The 22497-nt window shown below is 41.7% G+C and overlaps 1 protein-coding gene across 5 annotated transcripts in view; it reads left to right on the forward strand.

The window, feature by feature from the left end:
* NPAS3 (neuronal PAS domain protein 3) overlaps positions 1-22497 on the forward strand; it is an 845222-nt gene that overhangs the window by 549818 nt on the left and 272907 nt on the right. The window lies entirely within an intron of this gene.

Raw genomic sequence — 22497 nt, forward strand, 5'->3', positions numbered from 1 at the left:
GGTAGTATCTATTCATGATCAAATAAAAAGGAATACCTTAGACTGCCATCTTGTGTGGGAATTAAAAGAACTGGGCATTGAAATAAGTATAATAGACCTTGAGAATTTTATGTCTGCTCATTTTGGGCCAGTGGAACCTGCCTAATATTCTCAGTGTTTTAAATGTCCACTCCCTCCTCTTACTCTGGTCACTGAATTCCAGTGTGGTTTCTTCTGAAGCATAGTCAGATTATTCTGTCGTCTAATCAGTAGTAAGAGGCTTTGCAAGTTTAATTTTCAGTTGTGATTCCTATTCAGTTTTAGCTTATTCTCCCTCATTCTAGAATATGCTGCAACTATGGAGCCTGGATTTTCTTTCCAGCTTTACAGGGTGCCAATGATCTTGTTCTATTTGCAAATTTTTTGCCTTCTTTGTCTAGTAAATATCAAGATTTACTTTAAGACAAGTAGATTTTCTGTAACTATGCTATTCTCTTTTGCTTCTGGTTTTGAGTCTGGACTTTGTACTTTCTCTTTTCTCGGTGGACACACACACAGACACACATGTATTGGGGTTTCAGTCATTTTTAAGACTAACCTCCTTTCCCCTACTCCCTGACTGCCCTCTGGACTCTGAGAAGCTGAGGTTGCTGCCAAGGGGCTCTTCTATGAGAATGCTCAGCTTGCCATGGAAAAGTTTGCTAAGATTTTGTTCAACTTCCTAGTGGCCATAGCCTATAATGTCGTCATTGTTCCTTCAGGAAGGCGCAGCCTACATTCAGGTTTCCGGGTTTCCCATGCTATGGCAAAACCAGCAGGGAAAGCTTTGCAGCCCAAAGAAGCAGAACAAAATTTACAAGCAGTTTGCTTGGGCAGAGGAACTAGCTGCACACACAGTGCTTGCTATTTAATTCAGAACAAAAATCATGGCTGTCCTTATGATTATCTGACAAATCATCACTTCCAGATGCATTACCAAGCTTCTACCTAGAGGTGAGACCTGAATTCCCCAGAAGGAGAAAACAAGTAAAGTGATGCCTTAAAAGGGTTACAGGGTTATACCGAGTAAGAACAGGCAAGTTTGGGGGGGAGGAGTTGAAGCCAAGTTTATTCAACATACTGTTGTTTTACACCATGTAAATCCAGAAGTCTCCAGAAAGCATTCCTCCCTTTCACTGAAAAGCGAAAACAACTCTAGGGTGACTTCTCAGTGTCCAGGAAGCCAGCGCGCACACACACACACACACACACACACACACACACACACACACACAAGACTGTTTGGCCGCAAGCCCCCATTAATCCCCCAAGGGACTCAGTAAATGGAAAGGCTGCTTAAAGCCATAACGTGGGGAGGGATGTAACATTCTTACTGTCCAAGTGAGAACAGATATGATCTTTTTAAGGTACATATTATTGCTTTCATGACCCACACAATTTCCTGGGCATCCCTTAACTGTGGTACAGCTGTGAGAAGAAAACCTCCCCATCTAGATGGGATCAGAGGACGTGGAGAACCTCAGAATCTGAAAGCACAGCCATCTTTGTGGCAAGGTTGGCTCACTCTCACTCCTGGGCATCCACCCCTTCACTGCCCTGAGGCCTCTGTCCCTGTTTGTGGGATGGTGGCATCCTGTTCATGCTGTAAGAGGCATTTTACTGATTGAGAGGCTGGCGGCTTGTTTGTTCTCAGGAAAGTATGATTTATCTCAGTTGATCCTTAAAAGGTTACTTGACCTTATTTTTAACTGAGGCTACGTCCTATGTATAAGTAGTAGAAGGATTCAAGATCCTCAGGGGGTGGTATTATTGGCATTATTTGTATTGTTAGAATCGAGTCTTGATCATAGGTTGCATTGTGTTGTCTCTGGGCAAATCACCTTGTGTTCATGACTTCTTTGTTTTATTTAACTTGTTAAATTTTAATATGTCATTCCCCCCCCCCGCCCCCGCCCCCACAGTGTATAAACCCCTCAAGGGCAAGAAGAAAAGAGAGTCTAAGAACTGTAAGGGGCTAGAGCAGTCATTTAGCTTACTCTTTTCTTTCCTCACTAGTTCCATTTTACAAATGAAAAAGCTGAGGTATTCAGAGACACTGAATGACTTGCCCTGATCCGACAGCTTGTTGGTGGCAGACAGACTTAAGGCCTGGATCTTAATTTTAATCTCACTCTCCTCTGTGGCTCCCTATTCTAGTTCTGTCATGTACAAAATGACCATTTAAGGAAGTGCTTGGCTGGGTGGGTTTTGTGGTCTGGAGCCTGAGGCCAGGACTTAGTGTGGGTGGAGAAGACTCTCAGGAAAAACTGGAGGTGGAAGCAGAGCTTCAGCTGGGCCTCACCTACTGTGATAGTTACCGGGCAGGGAGGAGCCACAGTTCATTTCACTGGTCTTTGGTGCACTAGCAAGATGACGGACCTAGTGTGTTCAGCCATGCAGTGAGGGCAGGGCTCCTCCCAGGTCCTCAGGCCTCCCTGTGTCTGTGAGACAGAGTTTAGAGGAGCCTATCAGGTCTATGGTTATGACTGTCATTGGAGTCTCTTTTGTGCCAAATTCAACTTAAAGAATTGCTGTGATTTCTGAGTCGGCCTCGTGTATTTATTTTTAAATGGAAAACATGACATCAAATTTAAAGTCTACTCTCCAAAGCTTTTATATCCTGAACCTATGTGCGCACACACTTCTCCTCTCCCCTCCCCCAGTACAGCCCTGGATAATAAAAATCAGAAAGGTCTGCCAAAGAGAGAGTGCTCTCAGGACATGCTCCTCCATAAGAGCTTTGCAATTTCCAGCACGAGCTGGAGCAGTACGATGTGGTGTGCAGTTGGAAAAGCAGTTTGTTCTCTGCTAATGATGGCTGTGGATTCTGAAATGAAGCACAGCAGGTGGGACAGTGGTACTCAATTTTCAAAATCTGTGCCCTAAAACGTGTTTGCTTAAACCTTGTCTCCACCACCCTTTAGGAGCCTCCACATCCATCAAAACCAGACCCCAGGAAAGGGATTCAAGGCTTCTATTTCTTACTGATGTGTTCACAGTCGCCTCTGATTCAGAGCTTGTCTGGAAAGTTCAGTAGCCAAAAGTTCCCTCCTTCTCCCCAGAGCAATAAATTAAATCATTTCCAGGTCCCGGAGGCGGTGGGGAAGCGGGGCCTGGCTTTGCCCAGGTAGCAACCCTAACTTTGAAAAGGATACACAGTTCCTCATTATGTCATAGAATTCATTTTCTGGAAATAATACACGGGTTAGGTGTTAATAATGGTATTGTCTGTTTCTGAAAGCCCTGAGTAGGGCAAGAGGAGTTTGCATTATCTGTGCATTAAGGAGATATTGATCTTTTCGGGTTAAGTGTACCACAGATTCTTAGCTGGACTCTATCTCACCTGGGCTTGCTGGGGAACTCCCACCTGTCCTCTCTGAGGTGAACATGGGTGCTTGACATAGGTTTGTGAGGATATTAATAAGGTATTTAGAAAATTATAAGGCAAGAGGTGAACCCTCACGTGATCAATTGATGGTTTGTGTGTTCTTTATCAATATGTAAAATATCTATTTCTTCCTCTCTTCTGTGTTTCCGTGGTCACTTAGGCATGAAGGGGAGGGTGAATGAGTTTTAAGCTCTCATCTAAGCACTTCCTTAGGTGAAATACTTCCAGCAATTCTGAGGGGTTTTGTGTTGTTTTCATTTTTATGATGGTGATGAGTGTATAATTTACCAGAAACTCCCCATTTCATATTTCCTTGTGAGGTTGTTTTTCTTCAAAAAAGGAAGTGTTCATAGCCTTCAGGGCTCCTGAGTAGGGGGAAAGCCCCCTGAGAGCCCTATCTCCCAGGGGAGAAGCAGACAGTACAGCTGTGAATTCAACAGACTTTACCAAGAAGCATCAGAGTCTTCAAATCCAATACATTATCTTTCCATGTAATTCAATCACCTGTTATTTTATTGCTTTGTTTGATTTGATCAAAACCTCAGCAACCAAATCATTTGTATTGTAAATTATACAACTTCCTGGGGGGGGAGGAGCAAGATGGCGGAGGAGTAGGGTCTCCAAATCACCTGTCTCCACCAAACTACCTAGAAAACCTTCAAATTATCCTGAAAATCTATGAATTCGGCCTGAGATTCAAAGAGAGACCAGCTGGAATGCTACAGTGAGAAGAGTTCGCGCATCTATCAAGGTAGGAAGACGGGGAAAAAGAAATAAAGGAACAAAGGCCTCCAAGGGGGAGGGGCCCCGCGAGGAGCCGGGCTGAGGCCGGGGCGAGTGTCCCCAGGACAGGAGAGCCCCGTCCCGGAGACGCAGGAGCTGCACCGACCTTCCCGGGCGGAAAGGGGCTCGCGGGGAGTTGGAGCAGGACCCAGGAGGGCGGGGATGCCCTCGGGCTCCCCGGAACAGTAACAGCAACTGCGCGCCCAGGAGAGTGCGCCGAGCTCCCTAAGGGCTGCAGCGCGCACGGCGGGACCCGGCGGGACCCGGAGCAGCTGAAGGGGCTCGGGCGGCGGCTCCGCGGAGGGGGCTGCGCGGCCCCGGGAGCAGCTCGGAGGGGCTCGGGCAGAAGAAGAGGCTCCGTGCGGTGGGGGCTGCGCGGTTCCAGGAGCAGCTCGGAGGGGCTCGGGCGGCAGCTCCGCGGAGGGGGTTGCGCGGCCCGGGAGCGCGAATCCACCAGCGCAGGCTCCGGAGCACAGGGCGCCGGGACACAGCCCAGGATCCGGCCTCCCCGGGGACAGGCAGAGGCTGGGAGGGCCCAGGACCGCAAGGACGCTCCTGCCCCAGCTGAGCACATCAGCGGCCCCGCCCCAGAGCCTCCAGGCCCTGCAGACGGAGTTCCTGCCGGAGCTGAATCCAGGTTTCCAGAGCTGCCCCGCCACTGGGGCTGTTCCTCCTGCGGCCTCACGGGGTAAACAACCCCCACCGAGCCCTGCACCAGGCAGGGGCACAGCAGCTCCCCCAACTGCTAACACCTGAAAATCAGCACAGCAGGCCCCTCCCCCAGAACACCAGCTAGACGGACAACTTCCAGGAGAAGCCAAGGGACTTAAAGAACACAGAATCAGAAGATACTCCCCGGTGGTTCTTTTTTTGTTTGTTTGTTTTTGTTTTTGTTTTTGTTTTTGTTTTTGTTTTGTTTTGCTTTTTGATTTGTTTCCTTCCCCCACCCCCTTTTTTTCTCCTTTCTTTTTCTTTCTCTTTTTCTTCTTTTTTTTTTTTTTTTTTCGTTTTTTTTTTCTTTTTCTTCCCTTTTTTTTTCTCTTTCTCTTTTCTTTCCTTCTTTCTCTCCTCTCTTTTTCTCTTTTTCCCAATACAACTTGCTTTTGGCCACTCTGCACTGAGCAAAATGACTAGAAGGAAAACCTCACCTCAAAAGAAAGAATCAGAAACAGTCCTCTCTCCCACAGAGTTACAAAATCTGGATTACAATTCAATGTCAGAAAGCCAATTCAGAAGCACTATTATACAGCTACTGGTGGCTCTAGAAAAAAGTATAAAGGACTCAAGAGACTTCATGACTGCAGAATTTAGAGCTAATCAGGCAGAAATTAAAAACCAATTGAATGAGATGCAATCCAAACTAGAAGTCCTAACGACGAGGGTTAACGAGGTGGAAGAACGAGTGAGTGACCTAGAAGACAAGTTGACAGCAAAGAGGGAAACTGAGGAAAAAAGAGACAAACAATTAAAAGACCATGAAGATAGATTAAGGGAAATAAACGACAGCCTGAGGAAGAAAAACCTACGTTTAATTGGGGTTCCCGAGGGCGCCGAAAGGGACAGAGGGCCAGAATATGTATTTGAACAAATTCTAGCTGAAAACTTTCCTAATCTGGGAAGGGAAACAGGCATTCAGATCCAGGAAATAGAGAGATCCCCCCCTAAAATCAATAAAAACCGTTCAACACCTCGACATTTAATTGTGAAGCTTGCAAATTCCAAAGATAAGGAGAAGATCCTTAAAGCAGCAAGAGACAAGAAATCCCTGACTTTTATGGGGAGGAGTATTAGGGTAACAGCAGACCTCTCCACAGAGACCTGGCAGGCCAGAAAGGGCTGGCAGGATATATTCAGGGTCCTAAATGAAAAGAACATGCAACCAAGAATACTTTATCCAGCAAGGCTCTCATTCAAAATGGAAGGAGAGATAAAGAGCTTCCAAGACAGGCAGCAACTAAAAGAATATGTGACCTCCAAACCAGCTCTGCAAGAAATTTTAAGGGGGCCTCTTAAAATTCCCCTTTAAGAAGAAGTTCAGTGGAACAGTCCACAAAAACAAAGACTGAATAGATATCATGATGACACTAAACTCATATCTCTCAATAGTAACTCTGAATGTGAACGGGCTTAATGACCCCATCAAAAGGCGCAGGGTTTCAGACTGGATAAAAAAGCAGGACCCATCTATTTGCTGTCTACAAGAGACTCATTTTAGACAGAAGGACACCTACAGCCTGAAAATAAAAGGTTGGAGAACCATTTACCATTCGAATGGTCCTCAAAAGAAAGCAGGGGTAGCCATCCTTATATCAGATAAACTAAAATTTACCCCAAAGACTGTAGTGAGAGATGAAGAGGGACACTATATCATACTTAAAGGATCTATTCAACAAGAGGACTTAACAATCCTCAATATATATGCTCCGAATGTGGGAGCTGCCAAATATATAAATCAATTATTAACCAAAGTGAAGAAATACTTAGATAATAATACACTTATACTTGGTGACTTCAATCTAGCTCTTTCTATACTTGATAGGTCTTCTAAGCAAAACATCTCCAAAGAAACGAGAGCTTTAAATGATACACTGGACCAGATGGATTTCACAGATATCTACAGAACTTTACATCCAAACTCAACTGAATACACATTCTTCTCAAGCGCACATGGAACTTTCTCCAGAATAGACCACATATTGGGTCACAAATCGGGTCTGAACCGATACCAAAAGATTGGGATTGTCCCCTGCATATTCTCGGACCATAATGCCTTGAAATTAGAACTAAATCACAACAAGAAGTTTGGAAGGACCTCAAACACATGGAGGTTAAGGACCATCCTGCTAAAAGATAAAAGGGTCAACCAGGAAATTAAGGAAGAATTAAAAAGATTCATGGAAACTAATGAGAATGAAGATACAACCGTTCAAAATCTTTGGGATGCAGCAAAAGCAGTCCTAAGGGGGAAATACATCGCAATACAAGCATCCATTCAAAAACTGGAAAGAACTCAAATACAAAAGCTAACCTTACACATAAAGGAGCTAGAGAAAAAACAGCAAATAGATCCTACACCCAAGAGAAGAAGGGAGCTAATAAAGATTCGAGCAGAACTCAACGAAATCGAGACCAGAAGAACTGTGGAACAGATCAACAGAACCAGGAGTTGGTTCTTTGAAAGAATTAATAAGATAGATAAACCATTAGCCAGCCTTATTAAAAAGAAGAGAGAGAAGACTCAAATTAATAAAATCATGAATGAGAAAGGAGAGATCACTACCAACACCAAGGAAATACAAACGATTTTAAAAACATATTATGAACAGCTATACGCCAATAAATTAGGCAATCTAGAAGAAATGGACGCATTCCTGGAAAGCCACAAACTACCAAAACTGGAACAGGAAGAAATAGAAAACCTGAACAGGCCAATAACCAGGGAGGAAATTGAAGCAGTCATCAAAAACCTCCCAAGACACAAGAGTCCAGGGCCAGATGGCTTCCCAGGAGAATTTTATCAAACGTTTAAAGAAGAAATCATACCTATTCTCCTAAAGCTGTTTGGAAAGATAGAAAGAGATGGAGTACTTCCAAATTCGTTCTATGAAGCCAGCATCACCTTAATTCCAAAGCCAGACAAAGACCCCGCCAAAAAGGAGAATTACAGACCAATATCCCTGATGAACATGGATGCAAAAATTCTCAACAAGATACTGGCCAATAGGATCCAACAATACATTAAGAAAATTATTCACCATGACCAAGTAGGATTTATCCCTGGGACACAAGGCTGGTTCAACACCCGTAAAACAATCAATGTGATTCATCATATCAGCAAGAGAAAAACCAAGAACCATATGATCCTCTCATTGGATGCAGAGAAAGCATTTGACAAAATACAGCATCCATTCCTGATCAAAACTCTTCAGAGTGTAGGGATAGAGGGAACATTCCTCGACATCTTAAAAGCCATCTATGAAAAGCCCACAGCAAATATCATTCTCAATGGGGAAGCACTGGGAGCCTTTCCCCTAAGATCAGGAACAAGACAGGGATGTCCACTCTCACCACTGCTATTCAACATAGTACTGGAAGTCCTAGCCTCAGCAATCAGACAACAAAAAGACATTAAAGGCATTCAAATTGGCAAAGAAGAAGTCAAACTCTCCCTCTTCGCCGATGACATGATACTCTACATAGAAAACCCAAAAGTCTCCACCCCAAGATTGCTAGAACTCATACAGCAATTCGGTAGCGTGGCAGGATACAAAATCAATGCCCAGAAGTCAGTGGCATTTCTATACACTAACAATGAGACTGAAGAAAGAGAAATTAAGGAGTCAATCCCATTTACAATTGCACCCAAAAGCATAAGATACCTAGGAATAAACCTCACCAAAGATGTAAAGGATCTATACCCTCAAAACTATAGAACACTTCTGAAAGAAATTGAGGAAGACACAAAGAGATGGAAAAATATTCCATGCTCATGGATTGGCAGAATTAATATTGTGAAAATGTCAATGTTACCCAGGGCAATATACACGTTTAATGCAATCCCTATCAAAATACCATGGACTTTCTTCAGAGAGTTAGAACAAATTATTTTAAGATTTGTGTGGAATCAGAAAAGACCCCGAATAGCCAGGGGAATTTTAAAAAAGAAAACCATATCTGGGGGCATCACAATGCCAGATTTCAGGTTGTACTACAAAGCTGTGGTCATCAAGACAGTGTGGTACTGGCACAAAAACAGACGCATAGATCAGTGGAACAGAATAGAGAATCCAGAAGTGGACCCTGAACTTTATGGGCAACTAATATTCGATAAAGGAGGAAAGACTATCCATTGGAAGAAAGACAGTCTCTTCAATAAATGGTGCTGGGAAAATTGGACATCCACATGCAGAAGAATGAAACTAGACCACTCTCTTTCACCATACACAAAGATAAACTCAAAATGGATGAAAGATCTAAATGTGAGACAAGATTCCATCAAAATCCTAGAGAAGAACACAGGCAACACCCTTTTTGAACTCGGCCATAGTAACTTCTTGCAAGATACATCCACGAAGGCAAAAGAAACAAAAGCAAAAATGAACTATTGGGACTTCATCAAGATAAGAAGCTTTTGCACAGCAAAGGATACAGTCAACAAAACTCAAAGACAACCTACAGAATGGGAGAAGATATTTGCAAATGACATATCAGATAAAGGGCTAGTTTCCAAGATCTATAAAGAACTTTTTAAACTCAACACCAAAGAAACAAACAATCCAATCATGAAATGGGCAAAAGACATGAACAGAAATCTCACAGAAGAAGACATAGACATGGCCAACATGCACATGAGAAAATGCTCTGCATCACTTGCCATCAGGGAAATACAAATCAAAACCACAATGAGATACCACCTCACACCAGTGAGAATGGGAAAAATTAACAAGGCAGGAAACAACAAATGTTGGAGAGGATGTGGAGAAAAGGGAACCCTCTTACACTGTTGGTGGGAATGTGAACTGGTGCAGCCACTGTGGAAAACTGTGTGGAGGTTCCTCAAACAGTTAAAAATATACCTGCCCTATGACCCAGCAATTGCACTGTTGGGGATTTACCCCAAAGATACAAATGCAATGAAACGCTGGGACACCTGCACCCCGATGTTTCTAGCAGCAATGGCCACGATAGCCAAACTGTGGAAGGAGCCTCGGTGTCCAACGAAAGATGAATGGATAAAGAAGATGTGGTTTATGTATACAATGGAATATTACTCAGCTATTAGAAATGACAAATACCCACCATTTGCTTCAACGTGGATGGAACTGGAGGGTATTATGCTGAGTGAAGTAAGTCAGTCGGAGAAGGACAAACATTATATGTTCTCATTCATTTGGGGAATATAAATAATAGTGAAAGGGAAAATAAGGGAAGGGAGAAGAAATGTGTGGGAAATATCAGAAAGGGAGACAGAACATAAAGACTGCTAACTCTGGGAAACGAACTAGGGGTGGTAGAAGGGGAGGAGGGCGGGGGGTGGGAGTGAATGGGTGACGGGCACTGGGTGTTATTCTGTATGTTAGTAAATTGAACACCAATAAAAAAAAAAAAAAAAAAAAAAAAAAATAGAAAAAAAAAAAAAAAAAAAAAAAAAAAAAAAAAAAAAAAAAAAAAAAAAAAAAAAAAAAAAAAAATTATACAACTTCCTATTTTTATTTCCATCGCTTTTGATCCCTTTTGGCATGTTCCACTGGATAATTCAATTACAAGCTATTTTAGAAAAATTGCAGTTTAATCAGTAAGGAAAAGGGCCAAATTTCTAAAGAAGATCAAAGGACATAAAATGCCACAAAAATCTTTATTTTAAAGGTGTGTTTGGTGGCATTTTTGGCATGATTCTTGGATATGCTATTATATCTCATCTTTGGTGGTTAGACAGATGATGGCCACCAGTTCCTTGTGCATTAAAAAAAATTGTGATGGATAAAGACTTGATTAAAATGAACAGAATGAACAGAGTCCTGCTCACTGGTAGCCGGGGAAGTCTGCTGAAAATGCTAGAGGAAATAAATGGAGTACCTGAACTCAAGAAGGGTCAAAGAGATGGAAGGATGCTTTGGTGGCAAGACTACTCATTCTTGCAGGAAAAAAACTGAATTTTTTCTATAGGGGGATTGCTGTGACAGCAGGCATTTTTGCTTTTGTAGTATTTTACTTCTGTGCTGCTCACACATTATCATGTATCGGCCACCTAGAGGGCTTGTTAAAACCCAATTACTGTGTCCCACCCTCTGAAATTCTGATTCCATCAGATCTGGGGTGTGGCTGGTCAAGCGTCCAGTTTATATGCACACTGCTGGTCCACCCAGGATGAGCTGAATAGCATCCCTCTATGTATGGATTCATTTTTAACAGGTTGTCCACTTGTTTCTTCATCCCTCTCATTACCACTGTGACAGAAAGGAAACTTCTGCAATAAGTGAACAGCATAGCTAGAAGAAAAACAGGGCTGAATATTTCCAGTCTTCTTTTCTGTGTTAACTGGTACCTTCTTAATTTTCAGCATTTTTCGTACTGTACTAATTGTTAATTTCAGATTTAAGCTGGTTGGCTCCATGAGTTTGTAAATGGTTTCTCACATCAAAATTGTGGAGTGTCTCCTCTCCAGTGAGGAGAGTACAGTCTGTGTGACACAGCGTGTTGCTTTCCTGCCAATGCACCAGAGTAAAGAAATCCATTCAACACCCTAGAAAAGTTTTGTAGGACTCCACAGTGTTCCTGCTTTGATCTGAAACGAGATGAAGCTGACATTAGTCATGTATTTTACTTTAGACAGCTACTTCCAGATTTGTCGGATCAAAATATCTTATAAATGACTCAAATGTTATAACAAATGGTTCAAGCCTCATGGCATTTGTGGAAAACAATTTAATGGGGTCCCTGAGCAGCTACAGGATAAAGAAATTTGAGTTATGAACTCTAGCAGCATTTTGATGTGGGGATTGCATTCTGGTGTGTCCCTGTGTGTGCTGAGAAGTATTTCTCTCTCCGTAGGAGAACTTCTGGTTTCTTCTGTGGCAAGGTCAGAAGCAACAGCCTGCATTTTTCTGTAGCTAGGCAAGGAATTTACTTGTCATGTATATGAAACTATTATATAGATATTTAGATATTTTTATAGAATTATAAAAATAGGGGGATGGCTAAGTGGCTCAGTCCATTAAGCATCTTCCTTCAGCTCAGGTCATGATCCCAGGGTCCTGGGATTGAGCCCCGCACTGGGATCCCGCTTTTCCCACTCCTCCCTGCTCCTGCTCTCTCTCTCTCTCTCTCTCTCTCTCTCTCTCTTTCTATCTCTATCTCTGTCTCTCTCTCAAATAAATAAATAAAATCTTAAAAAAGAAGAGTTATAAAGATGGAACCAGACTTAAAGAATATCACATGGAATGTCCTTATTTTATAGAAGAGAAAAAACATCCAGTCCAATGTTCCTTATATGACAAAAAAAATATTTAATGCTATTTATAATTTTAAATGGTTTTGAAAATTAATTTCAAGGTAGATTCTTAAGAAAAAGGAGTCGTTACCCCCAGTGTGTTTGTAATTCTGATGTTCTCTCCAGCACAAAGAGGTTTTAGCTTGAATTAAATGGGCAGAAAGCCAGCCTCCCTAGCACAACTGTCTTTCTATTGGGTCAGTGGTAGAGCTTTGAAAAAGAGGAATTAAGCTCTATTTACCCACTGATCACCCAGCCACGTAGTGCCTAGACGAGGTAAGTATACTTGTCATCAGCTTTAGCATGAAATTGAAAAATACCGTTCACTTCCATATTTGTGAGCTAAGACCATGAGACACTAAGATTGTTCAAATTCTAATGAGTTCCTAATGAACGATATACACCGAACTATCTGCAGTACCCTACTTGCCAATGAATTAGGGTTTTATTATAAGGTAGTCAAACTAACAATACAAACACAATAATAAAAACTATTGTTTCTTAAGTACTTATGTGCCAGGCACTGTACTAAACACTTTGCTTGATTTGTTCCTTTAATTATCACCACTGCCCGATGAATACAGTAGGTATCGGTACTAAAATTACAAAATTCGGTTAGTCCTATCATTACCCTCTTTCTGCAAGTGAAGAACTGTAGCTCAGGAGGTCAGGTAACTTGCCCAACTTCACACAGCTAAGAACGGCAAAGCCAGGATTAGAAACCAGGTCTTTCCATTGCTCCAGTCTGTCCTATTTCCACTAAACTCTGCTGCCCTCCAAGGGAGAAGAAAAGATTATGTTCTTATGAATGAAGAGCTGAGTACAGATTTAAGCCGAATGGGCAAGTGGTTCTTCCTTCTTGTCTCCTAGCATTTGCTCCAGAGCTGTCTGACAAAGAAAAGGCTCACATTCCAGATTTTAATGGGACTTGTTATGAAAAGTCATGTTTTCTTTTTACTAGCCACAGTGAATGGGAGAAAAAAAGGATTGGGAGGGGGTTGGGTAGTTGGTACCAGTTGGATGAGAATCCTACATGCCCAGGCTTGATGAAAAGCATGTATCCCAGGCTCAAGAGTAATTGTTTAAGAATTCTTCATTCTAATAAATTCATAGCCACAGGGGGCCGGTTTGAGATATGATTAGGTCACCAGTGAAATGAGTTTGGTGGTCTCAGCATAATCCCTGTTGGACATTAGTTCACTCACACAACTGTGTACAGTTTTGTCCATGTCTGCATTATTGTCTGCTGCTACTCAGGAGATACTCAGAATTGAATTAACAAGGGGCTTCAGGTCAGCCAAAAGGTGTGCAGAGGTAACCTCTGGTGTAAGGAATAGTGCCTTGTCAACAGAGCTGTGTGTAGATGGGGCTGCTCGTCCCTCACCTCTCAGTCTGTAAATCCAACCTCCTGTCCCTCTCAAGTAGAAAAACAGTGTGCTCTCCAAGTTTCCAGACTCTCAGCCAAGTGAGGTTATCAGAGTCATAAATAAGAGCCAAGCTAGTTGTACCTGCTTCACAATTAGATTGATTTGGATATATGCACCTCACTGAGAGTATTTTGGTGTTCAAATTGGTTATGTCACTTCCTTTAGTGAATATTCTCCCCTTAAAAAGGCTTAAGTGAATTGATTAGGAAACCAAATCTCCTGAGAAGTTAAAAATAAGTTACTTTACCTAACCTCATTAAGAAAGTTCCACAAAATTTAATCAATTATATTTGAAAATATAACATGAAATAAAGCTCTGTCAAGTGACTAAAAGATCTTATTGTGCCTTATTCTGAAAACTTGCCACTCTATCATAAGAACCTTTAAGACTGAACTGACATACCTGTGATTATTTAATTATATGATTATTATAAACTACTGGATGAATTACCCATTAAAGTCATTTTTAATCCAATTAAAATCATGACAGTTCTAGTTGACTCAATTCACTTTCCTAAATCATCAGTAGAAAATACTGTAGAATATATTAAGTGCCCTACAGTTACATCTTTTCATACAATATTTTAGAATCATAGATGTTTAGAGCTAAAAGTGACTTCCTATTTAGTCTAATCCCATTTTATACAGAGGAAATAAAGCAAAGATCTTGACTTGCCCAAGGTCACATTGACAAAGACCCTGATCTCTTCATTTTTAGTTTAGTTCTGGTATCACTAGATTATTCTTATTATTCTTGTATTTTTTCAGCTGTCACTTGTGTGTGTGTGTTTCTGCAGGCGTGTGTGCGCACATGCACGTGCACACATACACACACACAGGAGGGCTATGCCATGCCCACCACATACCCCTGGGTCATATCCCATTTGGGTACAATTTCCTGCACTCTGGCTATAACTTCTTCCCATTCCTTCCACTCAGGGAAATATAAGGAATGAAAATGAATCAGAATGGCATTATTATAAGGATTATTCTAAAAGGGCATATTTGCATACATATACACATACGTATATATGCATGTATGTATATAAAATCATTCCTAGACCTTGGTACTAAAACTCTTACCAGTAGCAGTTACTAATGGGAGTTCTGTTGGATCAAGGAACAGTAATTTACAGCCCCTACCAGCCAGATCCAGCCTGCCACCTGGTTTTTGCAAATAAATATTCTGGAATGAAGCTATTCCCATTCACCTGAGCATTTTACATACTACAACACTGGTGGGGAGTACTTGAGCAGATCACGTGGCTCACAAACCTAAAATAAGTACTATTTGCCCTTTATAGAAAAGTTTGCTGATCCTTGCATTGGGCCATTCTTCTGGCCCAATGGCCCTTTCTGAGGAACATATAGTCATATCTTTTGGTTTGTTCTCTTGTTCTTACCAGTGCTGATAAGTGCAACTTCTAGGAACTTTTCCAGGGTTTAGTGCTCTTCATGGATTGCCTCCTATCCCCCTTATGCCCCTACTATCTTTTTTTCCTGTTTTTAAACAGCTTTTTATTCTATTTATTAACAGTATTTTATTCACATGTCCTCAAACATTGGTATAGCGCATCGAGATTGTTCTTGTTTAATAACTGACATAGATGCATAACCATGTGCTAAATATAAAGAAAGTTATATAATGACTGTAACTGCCTCTTTTTAACACTTTCTATGAGGCATGATACAATATATACACACACACTAACCTCTGCATATCATCTCCACTAGCTTGCCAAGTAGGTATTTATCAAGCCCATTTTACAATGAGAAACCTAAGGCCAAGTACCCTTACCCAGGGTTATACGCCTTACCATAGCTGTTGGTGACAAAGTTGGTTTTGACACAATCTTCCCAGAGCCTGTGTGTTTAACTTTCCTCTGGTACTATGTGTAATATCATAAAGTGTGGTAGATATTGAGACGCTTGGAAAATCTTTCACTTAAATATTTCCTCTTTCCTTTCAAGGGGGTTTTAAAAGGAGCCTTTTGGAATTAAAAAGGAGAGAGGTATCCATTCCTTAGTCTGTTTGCATTTTTCTACCATTTACTGAATGCAAGGTGTCCTGTCTCCTACCCATTTCCCCAATGAAACTACATACCATGGAATAGATTATAGCAACTCAGTTCTTTCTGCTGTGGGGAGAATCCTTGGGCAAGTTATAAAACCTCTCTGAGCCTCACTTGCCTTATCCTTAAAGCAGGGCTAACGATAATAAGCACCTCCTAAAATTATTGTGTTTATTGTATAGGTGTACGTGCAAAGCCCATAGAATGCATCTCAGTATCTAGTGAGCTCTTAATCACATTAGTTAAAAATTATGGTGGTGGTTCTGATCATTTTGATTAAACTAAGAATTCTTCTGGAGAATTACCACAGAATTTTACTAATTGCTTCTTCCCTGCCTAGCTGCCAAGGCTGCTTCAGCAAAGAGAAGGTGGCATAGGCAAAGTGGTCAACTGCTAGGGGAAAAGATTTCTTCATTCTCTCAACTCATCCCCCATATTCTGTACCCGGTCTTAGTCTCCCAGCATGGAATTATTTAGTTTACCATCTACCAAGGCAGGAGAATGGACTGTATTGAATGTAAAAGAGGTAGTGAATAAATATTAAACAATTCTGACACTGTTGATGGAGGAACCGCTGTGGCTTCTTGGATTAGGTATTCGTTATTGACTTCCTGTGCTCACTGAAAACCCCCTAGTGGTTTTGAGAGAGTTAACACAAACATGTTAATGTTTATGATATTGGCCAACTTATAAATCAAGTAGTTCTATTTTGCTCATCTTAATGGGATTTCTTATGGGTTCCTCCCAACTTGTCCTAAAAAACACAGGTCAACAACCCCTAGCAAAAAGCCTCAGCTCAATTCCCAAAGATTCCCTCAAGTCTATTTCCAATTCGCCAAAAAACTATTGAAATGACAGTCTTAAAATATATTACTTTTGTATGGTGCTTTACAGTTTATAGCATGACTTTCATGTGAATTATGTCATTAGACCTTTATTATATGCTAGAGTTATGGAAGGCCAGAGTTTGAGGGAATTGCCTGCCAGTATGGTAGTTAAGGGAGCTGTGGACAGAGTTTCCCATGGATATCTCTTTCATGTTTCTGGTCCTTGGCTCAGATTGTTTTATCTTCCAGGGATGCCCTTCCCTTACCCCCCTTTTTCTTTACCTATAAAGCTTTTCCTTCAAGGTTTAATTCAGACCTATTATTTCATTTAGTAAAAGCTCCCTGACAGCTTTTGGATCCTGCCCTGTTAGCTCATCATCCCTTCTTTGCACTTCTATCATGCCCTATGGCACCAAGGGCTTAGGCTCCTTTCCACGTTTACCACACCATATCACCATGATCTCTTTACGCATTGTTCCATCTAGTGCCCACCGCCAGGCCTTACTGTGAGCACCTGTTAATGTTATACAGAGATGCTGTTTTTCATTGACCTTCCCATTCCCAGCACATAGTGCAGCATTGAGCACACAATAGGTCCTCGGTAAATGTGTAATGTATGGAACATATCTAATTCCCAACCCTCGGCCCTCCCCAGCACACTAACCCCCAGGCCAGTTCAACGTCCTCCTCCCAGCCCCAGGCAGCTGTAGAACATCCACCATGTGCCAGAGACCATAAAGTGAAACCAGATGAAACAACTCCTGACTGATGGCAAAAGATGCTATCACTCACTTGGAGAGTAATAAATGAAATGGCTGAAGAATGCTTTCACAAAATCACATATCAAGTCCCAATTAAGTTCACTGTATATTCAGTGTACACATGCTGAGAGGATGTAGGCAGTGTGGGCAGCTGAACAGCCTCGTTGTGCTGGGAGGTTTTCCACTGAGTTGTTCATAAGTGGATGCAGAGGCCCTGGGGGTAAACGGCCAGAGGGAAGATAAATCACAGGGGAACAGGATTCAGTGCATTAGTTGATGGGAAGGGTAAGAAGGATTTTCAATTTCAGGGTGAATAATTGAATTTGATATTAGGACGGGGGTGCTTGTGTAAGCGTGCATCAAGGTGACTCTCAGGCCTGACCTACTGAGCCCTCATCGTCTCAGGCATTTGAGTTCAAGCCAACACTCCAAGTCTGACACTGGAAGTCGAGAGAGCTTTGAGATACTCACAGGGCATCCTCACTCTACGCTACATCCTTTTACCCTTTCCACTCACACCCACGGGGTATACACAGATATCAAGGATTTTGTTCTGTGTCATCATGTCTTTGCTAAAAATTAAATTCCCTCAACCTGGAATCACTGCTCCTTGCTGCAGCTTCTTCACCTCTCTAGCTAACTCCTGCATCTCCCTCATGACTCCAGTCAAGTCTTTAACCAGCCTCATCCCAACAGATTTGACGTACTTTGGTTTTACTTTCCTTTTGTGCTCATGTCCCTTTGGATCCTTCTTGGCCTCACTGCCCCAGCCTGCCATCCCAGAACTCTCAGGCCTTCTCTGAGCTTTGTTTCTACTTTTTCTTCTCTTCTCTTGTTCCCCAGCTTCCTTCAGCTCCCCTCATCACTCTCCTGGGTCTCTGCCATGCTTATGTGCTCATTTCCCTCACAGCCATCTGCAGCCTACCTTCCAGAGGTCCAGGAAGCAATCCAAGTCCTGCCAGCTGCCCCAGACTTCACCCACAGGGTTGAATGGTGGAATGGAGCTGGCATGGAATTTGAGGTCAGAACCATATGGTTCTAATTCAAGCTCTCCCACCCACTGGTGATGTAACACAGGACACTGAATTCTCCAAACCCCATTGTGCTCATGTATAAAACGGAAATAAGAGTACAAATACAGACATTGTAAGGTTGTTGGTGGATAAAGTGAGATACAAAGTACTTGAAACCTAAGTACCTAGAAAATGATAACTTAGGGATGTTCCCATAGCATATCTTCCTCATGGATACAATATACATCTGTGTTCTTCAAGTCACTCGCTTTGGCCGACTATACATTTTGAAATAACACCCACACTTGTGTCAGAGTCTAAATCATGCTAATATTCCCCTCTGCAGTAACCCAAAGTGGCTCCACCAAGCTCAACAGTTGCTTTCTTGGGATAGTCATGTCTAAGTTAGGGGCCAGTCTTTCCACCAGTACAGGGTTTCACTGTACCTCAGTTGTATCCAGACTAATTGGGAAGGAGAAAAGTGGGGGTGCCCCAGTCAGCTCTGAGGACTCACCAATGGCCTTGTCTCTCCTTCCAGCATCTTTCCGCTACTTCTGGTTAAATTAGTTGGTCGGATCAATCCGCCAAACCCAGAGAGGGGCTCCAGTCTAGTTGTTCTGTTCTATCTTCAACCTGTCGAAGGAGTGTGGGAGATTGGATCAGGGTTGAAACTCCAAGCTACCAGGATGGTAAAAAGGTCGCCTTCCCTTGCCCTCAAGAATGACTGAGTGCTTCTTCTGTTATATAGTTTCCGTGCCTCAGAGGGGGCTACACTTCAGTGGTGGATAAGGTGACCCTTATGTATTGTTTATGCCAAGAAAGCACTTTGAGATGAAATGTGGGTCCATTAATCTCAGATGCTGTGCGTGCCTCTTTGCTGTCTGAGTTTGGTTGTTTTGTTTAATCTGCTGAGGGAGGTTTGTTTTGTTTCTTTAAATCTGTGATGAAGTAAAAAGAATTCCGCATTTACTGTGATTTATCTGTGGGAAGAAAAAAAGTGAAACTGGAAATGTTTATCCGCAAGAGATTTGTGTAAAGTTCTATCAGATGACTTCGTGGAGAATGAAACGGGCAGGAAAGACGAGGAAGTGATAAGTGCCATTTCAAGTTTGTGAATTGAATCGAGTTTCAATTATGACAACAGTTAAACATGGTGATTTTTTTCTGTGTTTTCGGTGTTGGGGGGTGCAGATAGCATAATTCTTTTTTCGGCAATGCCCAGTAATCTCCAATAATGTATCCGTTTTCACTTGATGCCTCCAGAATGGGCAGGGAGATGCACATACAGCCGCAAGGGTATAATGAAATGGTCCACACACCTCCCGAGTTGGGGGGCAAGGCGGGGGCCGCTGGGTACTGCACACACCAATCAGTAAGCCAACACCAAATGCCGCGAGGTAGTCATTTACCCTTGACAGAACAAGCCATGATAATTGGATGATGATGTGGTAATTCACCTTTATACGTTTTACCCTTGTTGGGTTTTTAGAGGTGGTTGTCTCTGATAAATTTTAGGGTAGAATTCCAGCTTTTTCCCCATCCAAGGCCAATTTTGTCTAAAGCTTCGGCAGTTGGCTGCCGCCTCTTCAAATAACAGGATCTTCAGAATTAGCACTTGGATTATATGTGTATCTAGTGAGCCAGACTATCATTTCCAAGGTGCTTTTCTATTCTAGGGAGATCTGTGGAGCACTTAACCTACATTAGACCTAAGAGGTCCGAGGGTTCTTCAGAAGACAAAGAATTTCCAGATACTTTCCTTGAGGATGTGTCAAGGGCAATACAGACAAAAGACTGATGTCTCCTTTAACAGCTTGATAAGTATCTCAGGATATTCTGCAGGAATCAGTTCTGCTTCTACAAAGTACCGTATTCCCATTCAGCATGATATGTCTGAATATGTGTGTGCTGCATGTGACAATGGTGAAGACTTATCTTTGCCCTCAGGGCTGAGTGCTCTAACACTGCTCGGGCGATAGGCTGATAGAAGTGACGATTTAGAGAGATGATCTGCTTAAAAAAAAAAAAGGCACATTAGAGTTGTGTAAGAATTAAAACTGTGGCTCTCTGTTTATCTGGATTTTATAAGTTCCAAAGGCATTTCTATTCGTGGCATCAAAATCCCTTGTAAAAGTAAAGTAAATCATTCTGGTATTGACCATTTTTTTCATGTTGTTCTATTGAGACATCTTCCCAACTGAGTTTCTTATTGAATTGTATTTCTATAAGGGTATTGTAGGTTAGCAGCACATTTTTATGGTACACAAAAGATGTGCCTTCTGAATTTCCAATGCCTTGCATATTGTTCCCCATAGAAGAAACATCTCGGAAATGCTAAATAAATCAAAACAGAAACATTTGGCTCTTGACTTGCTGCTGGTGCTTTTTTTCTCTCTCTCGGTTTACATTGGCTGGAATATCCATTATGATCCATCTTACCTATTTGATTAATTTGTAATAAATTCGGCCCTTTGGAAATCTCTTGCTGCATTGCTAGCCGGGTTCTTCTTGTAGAGGGTTTATTTAATATGTGTCTCTGTGTACCTATATGAATGAAAATTTAATATGGTTTAGAAGCCTTTAAAAACACACACGCACATAGTGTTTGCTCTGAATTAAGTGCTCGTATTTGACATAGCCTTCTGGTAAAAATCCATAAATGTATGGGCAGACAAAATTATTGAGAGGAGACTTTCTTTAGAAATTGATGTGACATGTGAAATCATTTCAGGGGATGAAATATCATATTTCAGATAACCAGTAAATGTAATTATAAATACTGGATCAGAATCCTTTTTTCTTGTCTTAAAAAAAAATGTCTTCTCCTGATGGCCTATGTTATTTGAAGTGCCTTAGCCACCTTGCAGGGTTCACCTTCAATTTGATGCAGTCATGTAGTTGCATCCCTGTGGGTGAGAAATGTTCCTCTCCGAATAACTGTAGCGGCATAGCAGGAATAGTTTGATACAACCTTCTCTTTATTATAGCAAGATAATAAAAACACCTCTACTCTTAACTCTCGCTATCCACTGAGGAGGGCATAACAAATTCATCTTATGCTCTTGGAAAAAAGATCAAGGTAGGAAATAGTACCCCCATTTTCCAGACAAAGACATTCAGGCCCAGAAGAGCACATTTTAGAATGTACATTAATTGTCTTTTATAGCAAAACTGAATGAAAACAGAACATCAGCTATTTTTACTGTATGTATCCCGTTCTACCCTTTACTTATATCCATCACCACTATGTATGTTAAGAAAGTGAAGGAAAATAATTTTCCCACATGCATGTTTTGCGTTGGCCGAAATAAACAGTGAATGAAGTGTTTGTTCTGTGGGAGAAATGAAAGATGTTAATTGGCACGTGCTCCTTTCTTATTTCTTATCTGAATGTTTTATATCTGTATGTGATGGGGAAATATGTAAGACTCATGTTTACTATTTATGTCTGGTATGTCTTTCTTAACTCTGCTACCTTCTTAGAATGTCCATGAACCAAGTGGCAGTTAAGCTTTAGCCATGTTATGAACCACCCCACATTCCTTTTGGCCCTCAAGATAGTTAGACAAAGACTCTGTCTTCAGAGTTCTTTATAATCCAGTAGGAGAGATCAGACAAATACAGTAAGTCGAGGCAGGCTGAAGTACTTTTATGGTATAGATCCAGTGTCTTAGTGACCCAGCGGAGGAGAATTGTCTTATTCAAGATCAGAAGTACTCCCTGAATGGATCTGGATAGACTGGTGTGGGGATGATATGTGATTAGAGTTGAAAGAGAAGATGGCAGGGCTCAAGGCATGGGGATTAAAAATCTTGGAGGTTACAGAGAGTAGTAATTGAATTTGGATCTGGTGTCATATTCTTGGAGGGATAGAGGAAACCTTGGATATTATAAAAAGACACTGGCCACAGGGAGACCAAGGAACTAAATTCTTGCTGTAGAAGAAGAAAGATCAGTGCCTGTCTTCGATTCAAAATGGGCCTACCTTGTAGGGCCAGAGCCAGAACAGACCTACACGGTGGACAAGAGAAATAGGATAGAAAGAAAGGTCCTGGAGGACCTTGAATGCCAGGCGAATGGATGCTCTTATGTCCCCACACAAGAGATTCTAGTATGAGACATATAGTGGCCAATAACAATTGTAAATGTCTTTAATCAAATACCTACTCTGATTCGGGTAGAATCCTGGGAATTTGATGTAGTTCATCCCCTCATGTT

Source organism: Canis lupus, chromosome 8, assembly GCF_011100685.1.
Source record: "Canis lupus familiaris isolate Mischka breed German Shepherd chromosome 8, alternate assembly UU_Cfam_GSD_1.0, whole genome shotgun sequence".
NCBI lineage: Eukaryota > Metazoa > Chordata > Mammalia > Carnivora > Canidae > Canis > Canis lupus.